Here is a 10771-nt window from a genome sequence, read left to right as displayed (position 1 = left end):
GTGAAGACTTGGTTAGGTTTACGGTTAGGGTTAGGGTAAGGGTTAAGGGTTAAGGGTTAGGGTAAGGGTTAGGGTTAGGGTTAGGCATGTGTTGGTTATGGTTAAGGTTAGGATAAGTCTCCAGGAAATGCATGTAAGTCAATGAAATGTCCCCTGAAGTGATGTATACATGGTATGTGTGTGTCTGTGTGTGTGTGTGGTGTGTGTGTGTGTGTGTGGTGTGTGTGTGTGTGTATGAGTATGAGAAGGAAGAAGTCTTTGCCATGATCGCTTTTTGCAAGCTTCTGATCACTTTTTTCTTCTGACAGCAAAGCAATGAGGATAAAAGATAAAGAGGAAGTGTGTGTGTGTGTGTGTGTGTGTGTGTGTGTGTGTGTGTGTGGGTGTGTGTGTGTGTGTGTGTGTGTGTGTGTGTGTGTGTGTGTGTGTGTGTGTGTGTCATGTGAGAGAGAGAGAGAGAGAGAGAGAGAGAGAGAGAGGAGAGAGAAGAGAGAGAAGAGAGAGAGAGAGAGAGAGAGAGAGAGAGAGAGAGAGAGAGGAGGGGGAGGAGGAGGAGAGCAAAGGATTGAGATGGGGGTTGTTTTGAAGTTTGACATCATGTTAACAAAGCTTGCCTAAACCCTTGATGGAAGGCTGGGCAAGAGCTGTTATGTGTGTGTGTGTGTGTGTGTGTTGTGTGTGTGTGTGTGTGTGTGCTGTGTGTGTGTGTGTGTGTGTGTGTGGTTTGTGTTGTGTGTGTGCGTGTGTGTGTGTGTGGTGTGTGTGTGTGTGTGTGTGTGTGTGTGTGTGTGTGTGTGTGTGTGTGTGCGTGTGTCACATGCTAAAGTCTCGTCTTGCTCGGATCTCTCCGCCAACGCTCACCCCCACATCTAGCTGAAAACTGAAAAATGACCTTATTGTGATGTAAATGTAAGCTTTATTGCACATTATTGCTTCGTGTGCATGAATAACAAACATCAAGGAGGACACGGATGAAGACAAATTTCAGACGAATTACAAATTGTGATTTCTTACAGTGTTTGTTACATTCATCAAGTCACTTACTTAGATTTCACATTTGAAAACAAAAAAAAAAGTTGAATTCAATGGAACATTTTCTGAATCAGCTTCTTCGATTTGGCTAATTCTTCAAAACAGCAAGACCTTCAAACTCACCGTTATGGCAAACATTTCTGCAACAGAGAGTCGTGTTTGTGTGGGCTTGGGACACAATTGTAATACCATTTAAACTAAACAAACAATTATAATGTGGTTAATAAAGTCTTTGGTGTCCAGTTCAACTCTCAGTGGAATCTGTAAGGACGCCAGCCAGATCTGAAACATTTCTACTACTCTTCCTTTCAGAGCATCGCACCAACCTCCTGATATGCCCTAACCCCTTCCCCTCATCAACAGTCCGGCAGTAAATATACAGGCCCATCTCTGCATTCACCTAGATATTAAGCCTTCGTTCTACCTCCTGTTTCCCTTACTGTATAAGTGTGGCTGGTCTGACTGTCTACCAGGTTTCAATCCTTGCTTGCCTTTTGACAAATTAAACAATATTTTGTATCTCATCCTGTCTGCCTGTGAGTCCTGCTTTTGGTTATAAGTTACATGATTTACTTTGACTATTTGGATCAATTACCTCTATTTGTATAATTCCTGGTTATGGTCTGGTTAAATACTGAGCTCACATAAATGTGCACGGTTTTACACAGCACACAGTTTGAATACTGTTTGCCGTGTTATGTAGTGTTTTTACATACTTTAAGTGGCTGATATTAGAATTCAGTGCAGGCAGGGTGATGTAGCTTCCCTCAGGAGCAGAGTTTCTTTGCTCTTTGTAACAAACTTCTGAATCCGCTGCACACACAGTAGGCTCAACTCCAAACACTACCTGAGCATACCTTATTTTCCCGCTGTCACACTCTGCTTTTATTTCGTATATTCTTGGCTTCCCCAGCCCTGAGCGCTTGGCACAAAGCTTCTGTGTGGCCTCATCATCATCCACTGTACGCAAAAATCGAGTGTTGCTCTCACTTCAGAGCAGGACAGACTCTCGCTGAGTCCTGACAGCAGAGCAGTGTGGTTGTAAGGTGGCTCAAAGGAGACAGCGCAGACCAAGTGTGTGTGTAAGCATCTGTGTGTTTCTCAGTCGTGATGAGAGTGAGTGCTTGCTGGAAATGAACGTGATTGGTGTGTGGGAGAGAAGCGATAAGTTTGGCATGAAACAACCTGTTACATCTCTTCCTCCCGCCACCTCCTCCTCTTCCTCCTTCACCTTTTCTGGTGCCACACGTCAAGGGGAGGCAGGAATGCAGGAGAGGGGGAAACAACAACAGAGAATGTCCTTCTCCCTCCAGCTATCTGGCAGGGTTGGATTACAAACTGAACTCACACAAACGCGCGCACATACACACAACTCTTTGTAGTGAATCTACCTCTTGTCTCATCTTTGCCCATTCCTGGTGGCTGAAATCTGAGAATACACTCCGCTCCAGGGCTTGGCTCAGGTAGGGGCTTGGCACAACCTCCACCATTAAAAAATCTACAAATTCGTAAGCCTTCAAGGAAGCATACCTTTTGCTCTCAGCTTTAATTCTTGTAAGAGGTGAGACAGTTGCTTAGAGAAGGAATGGCAGGAAGATTGTCAGTCAGTGGGCTGATCAGTCAGGCAGAGAAACATTTAGTCCGGCTGTCAGTCAAACCAGACGCTGCGGAAAACATAGATTTAAAAAGAAAAGCATAACAAGAGAGAGTGTCCGATGGCGGCTCCAACTTTGAGATGCTAAAGGAAGCGACACTCTGTCACCCAACACTTTAATTACCCGTGTGTGTGTGCCTTCACTTTATGTCTTTGTATTTTAGTGTCTGTGTGTGTGTGTGATGGTATGTCTTCAGCAAAGCCAGACCTGTTTGGCCAGATAGGATGACTGTCACCTCTCATCTTCTCAAATTAGCCTTCTTCTCCATAACCACCACCACCACCTCCTCCTCCTCTATACAGACCAGCCCAGGTTTCAGCAGCGCACTTTTCAACCAAGTTCGGTGTGACTTACACAGAGTTATTTGGCCCAAATGTTCTCAACAGTATTGTAATATATCCCCCTTTAAAGGAGAACATATCACATTGTAGAGAGTAACACATCGAAATCACATTCTAGAGAATCACAATCAAAAGTCTAAACGGTACAAATTCCCAAACATTTTTGTATTTGTCAGACAGACAGTTTATAGATTTTTTTACTTCACGGTCTGTATTTTTTTCTTACTCTCTAATGCTGGCTTATTTATATTTCTATTTTGAGATGTTTCTATTTTAGAATAGTTTATTTCTACTGATTTAATTTGTTATTATGTGCCTTGTTTTGTTTTATGCTGCTGCAACAACATTTTTGTTTCCCAAATTGGGATTAATAATCTTATTTTATCTTACATTCTGAAAAAGGAATGTATACAAATCTAGAAATGAACAAACCACAATCACAATCAAAAGGGAAAATCATCTTAACCCATAACAAATGTATTTTTCAACGGAAAATATTGTAATCACATTCTAGAAAGGAACACAGCACCATCACAATCTAAACAAGCTTTGTTCGTTTTTTATGTAGTTATTTATCCTTTTTCGATCTATTTGTGGCTTTGCATTGACTTTATAATCAGCCACTGGAAACGTTAGCTTAGCTTCCCATATGAACGTTGCATCACACTGCTAACGCTATGTCGTCTTATAACCTCCACGCTTGTCTTTATCCTTTGCACATCTGCAATATGCGTCCATCTTTCCATTTCCATTTGTTCCATCGCTGCCCTGTTGACCCCTCACCTGCACATGCTGACTCAAGGTGTTCTCTTACCCTCCTCGCTTTGCTCCCTTTCCCTCTGCCAAGTACCACTGATATGCACAAACACACACCTGCAGCCAACAAAGAGGCTTTATTCAGGGTGGGCACACTGCTGATCCAGCTGACCTTCTATCGAGGACTCAGATCTGGACATGGGCAGCTGCCATGTAAAAACCACAGAGCCTTTGACAGTTTACTTTAACGTACTCCAGTCAGTGCAGCACATGAGGTTTAACTTCACCTGCGGATGTGACAATGATCAGGACATTATCCAAAGAGTGGCATAGCTTAGTCATGTTAACTGCAGAGAAGCACTCTGGGAAAGTGAGGGCAAAGGACTGGCCAAGAAAAGCTGAACTGAGTCTATGATATAACCGTCTGCTCTCATTATATACTTGGATGTTAAAGCCAGGTTTAACCACTCTTAATCCTGTGTTTTATCCCTTCTGGTGCTGCTCGGCCTCAGACATAACACAACATCCACATTGCCATGACATCACTGTCTAAATAACATGCTTGTTAGGAATCTCCCTTGATGTCTGTTGCTGCACAGGGGGATGAAAGCAAGCGAATGAAAGAGAGGGCAAAAGCCATCAGATGCGTCTTCACGAGCCGCCTTTGGCTTCAAAGACAAACCTCAGCCGCTGTGACAGAGAACAACAGCTGGTGACGTCACGGAGGGCGCAGGACATTTAAACCAAACCTCCTTACGGTCCAAAAGCAATTCTCAGAGCACAAAAGGGAAAACAAAGAGGCAGAAGAGGGTTAAGGTTTAATGAGGAAGAGAGAGAAAAACATAGAGATCCAGATAGCACGAGGGTTCACGGGGGTCGGTGTGTGCACACATCAGGGTGGCAGGCAAGATCAGAGCCACGGGGAGCGTTGCCGTGTTTGGGATAGGAGGGAAACATAAATAAGCCAGGATGACTGCACAAAGAGAGGCGCAGAGGAAATGGGAATGTTGAGATTCCAAAAGGAAAATCCGTGTCTCTCCCTCTCACACAAACACACTAGCATACACACATGGGTTCATATGGAGCGAGGTGGTAAACAGTGCGTGTGTGTGTGTGTGTGTGTGTGTGTGTGTGTGTGTGTGTGTGTGTGTGTGTGTGTGTGTTGTAACCATGGAACATAAGTTTTAGAAGTTTGTTATGGATTTGTTTTCAAAATGACAGGCTTTCACAACAACTCCCTTCCACTGCTGCGTGCCAGCAGAGAGCGTATGTTTTACATCATGACTCTTAGTTTGCTGCCTCAGAGAAAAGAATATGCTAAGCCAGTGATTCTCAAACTTTTTTCAATCATGTACCCCCTTTGAATTTTTTTTTAGCCATGTACCCCCTGATCAGCACAAAAACAATTTGTTAGGGAAGAAATGCCTATATAAAGAGGTACAGCACAGTGCTACACCATCGGTGTCTGATTTATTAAAACAACAACCTTGTAACTGAGAAACACTTAAATGCTACATTTCAAATGTTTACAATCCATCACTAAATTCATGGCAAACCAATTTTAACATCATGCAATAACACTAAGACGACATTAGTTGCATTGAACTGATCTTTTTAATAAGTTGTACTTACAATATAGTGAGAAACATGGGCTTGAGCTTCACTGAGGATCTTTGTTATTCTCAGTGACAGGAAGGCCACTGCAGTTATTACACTTCGCGTTTTGAAATATGTGTAACTCTGTTAATATAAAACCCACACTGCTTCGTTACATTTCCAAAAATCTCACGTACCCCCTGCAGTACTCCAACGTACCCCTAGGGGTCCGTGTACCCCCATTTGAGAACCACTGTGCTAGGCCATACTATATATCTCTTTGTAAACTTTCTTTCATAGGAACGCTTAGTTTTTTGATGTTATACTGTCCATTGCATTCCACGTGATAGTGTACTTTAGGTTTTTTGTCATTATGTCCTGCTATTTCGAACAAATCACAGAATACCCCATGAAACAACATTGCACAGCAAGAGAACATGTTTGATTTATGATTATCATAATTGCTAAATGAAAATTATTGGGTGTTCTACAAGACTTATGTTGGGGAAAAGCAGCTGACCAGAAAAAATAAATCAAGCTTAACTTAAAGATATTTTATGTGATTTTATTTACAAAAACAATGTTCAAGGGTCAAGATGAAAGTCATCTGAACCACGCATTTCTTTTTTTCTGAGGTTCAATAAGGAACCCTCATGCTCACCACACCATATGTTTAGGATCTGATATCTTAGCTCCAAACACAAACAAACAGTACTGATCAGAATGATCTGTCAACGCTTTGGCACAACATAAATTGAAAGTCATCCGCACCATGCATTGCTTTTTCATGTGTGGAGAAATGTATACCAGCACCTGCAAAAAAACAATGTTCCTTAAGCTGGGGGCCAGGAAATAAGGAGAGGATATTGCCATCACACAATGGACGTAAAAATCCAAAGTATCCCAAACAAACTTCATCACTCCCCTGCCGGCCTGTCCTCCCCTCTGATCTCTCCTCTTTCATCCTCCTCTGGTATGGCCCCCCCTCTTCCTCTCGCCGTTGTCCCCATTCTCGCTCGCTTTTCGTCTCTAGGCAACAAGGCAATGGAGGTCTTAGCAGAGAGAGACGAGACCGGCAGACAGAGAGATAGTGAGCTGCTCTTGAAACTTTGGAGACAGCTATGCCAGGAATGCAGGTGCCTGCTGTGAGGACAACAAAGTGAGGAGGACCTCCGCAGGAGCGCAGCATGGGCAAGCAGCACGTCGGTGTGAGGGAGCCCACATTTCAACTCTGCTCGCTTGTTTTTCTCATGCAAAGCAGTTGTTCAAAGTTGAGTTTCAAAGGTATGTTTGTCTCCATGTGAGGCTCCTCCAGATACCGCCTCACAGCAGGGCTGAAACTCCTGAGAAATAATGAAAATTGTCCTGATGATCACACAGTAAGAGAAGCATTACAGCAGAACACATACTAGAAGGGAGACTTACTGTAACTGGCCTTCATCTGACATAGTTCAAACATATTTTTGTAACAAAGAACATCATGGTGGGCTGTGTGGAGGCAAAGAAGAGGTATAAACAGATTTTACCGCATACAAAATAATAAGTCTTGGCTTTTTTCTCTTCCGTCTGTTTCTTTCACTGTCTACCTCTCTTTCTGTCTACACATCTCTTCGTCCCTCTCCCTCCTCCTCTGTTTCTCCTAGTCTGTGTTTTATTCAGCAGAAACAGAGAAGCCACATCACAGGGAGAGAGAAGAGAAAATAAGAGAATAAGAGTTTAAAACAAAGTGTAGGAGAGAGCTGGAGAGTGTGTGATGTGGCTGGGTAAAAGGACACAGATGACAGAGAATACTTTAGACACAGATATAAAATAACCTTACTTAGTGGTGTTGTGTTTGTGTTTGTGTGTGTGTGTGTGTGTGTGTGTGTGTGTGTGTGTGGTGTGTGTGTGTGTGTGTGTGTGTGTGTGTGGTGTGTGTGTGTGTACCCACACAGCTGCCCATCTGCCTGGTGGAGTCCCAGAGTTCCGGGGCCCTGTGGCCCTCACAGCCATCGACTGATGTGATTTAGTGGTGCGGGTCAAAGGTCAAGAGCCCTATAGTCTCCATCTGCGCTTCAAGAAAAGGCCATCAGGAAGGAATTATGTTGGAGTCAATGGTCCTGGTGACATGTCTGCCATCATTTCACTTCACACAGCTAGACACACAAACACACACACACATACGCACACACATGCAAATTACAATTTACAATTTTATTTGGCGTTTAAGTATAAATATTTATATTTAAAATATTTTAGGTATCACTGTAAGTATAAAAGAGGCAACATATTTATTAAAAAGCCATTGGTATTTTAAAAAAACAAAAACAATTCATAGATAACGTTCTCACTGTTAGTGAGGTCAGCTGGCAGAACATGCTAGCAAGTTAGTTAGGTCCATCACCTCAGCTTTCAGCATGTTAAATTAGTCCTCTAACTGCTCATGTTTGTTGTCCTGAAATCTCAGCACTTATTTTGTAGGCCTTCTTTAGTATTAGTTTTGTATTAGGATTATATTTTAGCAGTAATATTAGTGGAGTTCTATTAGCGTTAGCACAATGTACGCTACATTTCCCATTTGTCTTTAGTTCTGAGTCCTGAGAATTCAATAATTTATTCTTTTAACTTCATTTACAAGCAATAATTCAGTATATGGCTGTGAAACCCTAAGGAAAGTGCTATTTATGAGGAGCAGTTTGACTGACAGACGGGCCTGCGACGGCTGAAGACAAGTGTTTGATGAAACATGGCAGGAGCCAAATCCCAGTCAGCCCTTTTATTGAACATACTGAAGGAGGACTGTGTTGTTGAAAAGTTCCCCAAAGTGGGCTCAGAAGAAGCGCCCGTTTTTTCCGCAGGAGAAGGGAAAACTGGCGAGCCGAGGGAATAATGTTTATGTATTAGATTTCAAACACTTCCTTCCTGTGAGGAAATCCAGATGTAAAGGTATGGTCTTCTGCCTCAAGGATCTGAGGGATTTCTTCTTCTTTCTCAGCCATTTTTCAGTATTCAGTTTCTTCTTCTTGGTGACTTGATGGAGTGACGGAGCTTTGACTCTCCATCATCCTCAACACACAGAGGATGTTAAATATGCATGCAGGTCGCTATCGAATGTGCAGCATGGTATTCTTTTAAAGTCTATAATGTGGGCAATGTGGGTTTCTCACAGCCTCGCACACCTTTAAGTTTGTAAGGTGGTGGTGAAAAAAATACTTACCATTAAAGGAAATATCAGTTAAAGGCACTCCCTATAGACAAACCAATTTCTAGGCCTTTCAAGAAAAAGGACAGTTCTATGATGACGACAGAACTTTAATCTTCAAACAAACCTTATCCAGCTCTAGTGGGTTTTTCTCACCGCTCTTATCTTCTTGGGAGCCTTGTCGGCGGAGTGAATTTCTATATATTCTTACTTTCTTTGTCAGCATATAAACAAACCCACTGGCTTCACAAATACGCTCCTCCTTGCTTCCAAAAGTTTGATAAAGTCCCTTTCTTTCTCTCTGCTCCGCTTCTCAGAGAGGAGAAAACGGGTTGTTAGCTCTTTGAGCTGGCTATCAGAAAATCCGGGGGAAATTACGCTGAGCGCAGCAGCCGTACAGCAAAGGGTGATTACAAATTCAAATGGATGCTTTTACATCAATGGAAGGCTTTGAAGACCTCTTAATGAGAAGATAGCCAGAGTTAAACATTTGTGGAAGTGCCATCTTCGAAAGAGAAAAGGGGGGAGAGGGAAAGAAAGAAGGGGAGACGGAAAGGGTTTTTGATCCCGGCAGATATCTGCAGGGCAGCGCTGAGCAACTGTCTCTCTCAGACCAGTGGTAGTCTTTGGAGAGTGGGCTGTTCTAGGCTCTGTTTGGATCTAGGGTTTCTGAACAAACTTGCACCAGGACGGCATCACTATACTGCTGCGTTCGGATCAATGTCTGTCAACTTTGAAAGACTGGCATGTGGGATAAAAGCTGAAATTCGATAAAAAGAGGGAGAGCGAGAGAACAAAAGGGCTGGAGAGAACCGAATGTACAGTAGGATCAAATATTGAAATGAAATAAGAGCAGGAGACAGGGCAACAAGAGGAACAAGAGTTGAAGGAAAGGCTAAAGAAAGTGAGGGGTCTTCTCAAAGAAAAGGGGGATTAAAAAAATCAGGATGTAAGCAATGATAGAGAGATGGAAGGAGGAAAGACAGGGTGGAAATGGAGCAAAGCAAAGGATAAACAACACAGGGAGGGAGATGGAGCCCAAAGTGTTGTTCCTCCATCTGAGCAAAGCAGCGGGAGTCTAGTGGAGCTTTGAACTTGGCCCCCATTAGAGGCTTGATGACGGTTTGAAGTGAATGGTTGAAACGAACCGGAGCATTTTAGATGTTAATTTGTTTTCCTTGTGTGTACGTGTGAATGTGTGTGGGTGTATTCTCCCATCCTTTTTCAGGGCCTCCGAACCGTTCGTAGTCACACCCAATTTAACACAGCAGGATAAAATGCTTCCTTTAGCTTTGTTGTTTTCTGCTCTTTGTGTTTCAGGAAAGGAAGAAAATGATTCATGGTTGTTACGGCACACCTTTGAGTTAATTTCAGGTGTTTTTTGGAGATGTTATCTTCATTCTTTTGAGATTTGCATTCTTCTTTTATCACTTATGAGTGCACTGATGACAAGGTATATCAAAAACTCCTCATTGTGCTCACATTCTCCTGTTGTCCATCCATTAGCACTAATTTGCTGTGTGAGGCTCCGAAAGGTTTGTAATCTGAAGCTGGTAATCATATAAAAGTGTCTTGTGAAACACTCATTCCCATGAAATCTCACGCTGGCGCTGGAATATTGATGGCGTGTCAGATAGAACTCAGTAACCATGTAAGGTTCAAAGACTAAACTTTTCAAATCAATGTAATTATACAACATTAAATCAAGTGTGTGTTTGGGCAGCTGTGATGGTGCCAAACTAGAGGAGGTCAGCAGACTTTTTTATGGCGTCTTTGACCTCCGACCTCTGGCCGTATCTCCCATAAGGTCTGCGGCGGTCGGTCAGATCAGAGAGCCAGTCTGGCACCACCACCTCCAGGTTTACCCCCAGCCTTTGTCCCCGAGTTTCCCCTGCCAGGGTGACAGGTTCTGGGGGACACGGCTGGGCAGGGGGCGGGGGGTCTGGTTGTGTGTCTGGATGGGTCTGGTGTGTAAACACTGAGCGTCTGTGATCTGATGACACATGAAAGGGGTCTGCCTGTGGGGCTGCCGGCCCATCGTCTATATGTCGACATCCCCCCACCACACACACACTAACGCAAACACTGACACCAGATTTATGTATTTATGCATTGCGGCGGCACAGCTCAAAGGGATATGGCTGGAGGGGGGTGGGGGTGAGAGTAGAAGGGGAGCGAGTCTGCAGACAGAGACTGATGGAGTACTGTGG

This window comes from Gymnodraco acuticeps, unplaced genomic scaffold (assembly GCF_902827175.1).
Source record: "Gymnodraco acuticeps unplaced genomic scaffold, fGymAcu1.1, whole genome shotgun sequence".
Classification (NCBI taxonomy): domain Eukaryota; kingdom Metazoa; phylum Chordata; class Actinopteri; order Perciformes; family Bathydraconidae; genus Gymnodraco; species Gymnodraco acuticeps.
This window is presented reverse-complemented; position numbering follows the sequence as displayed.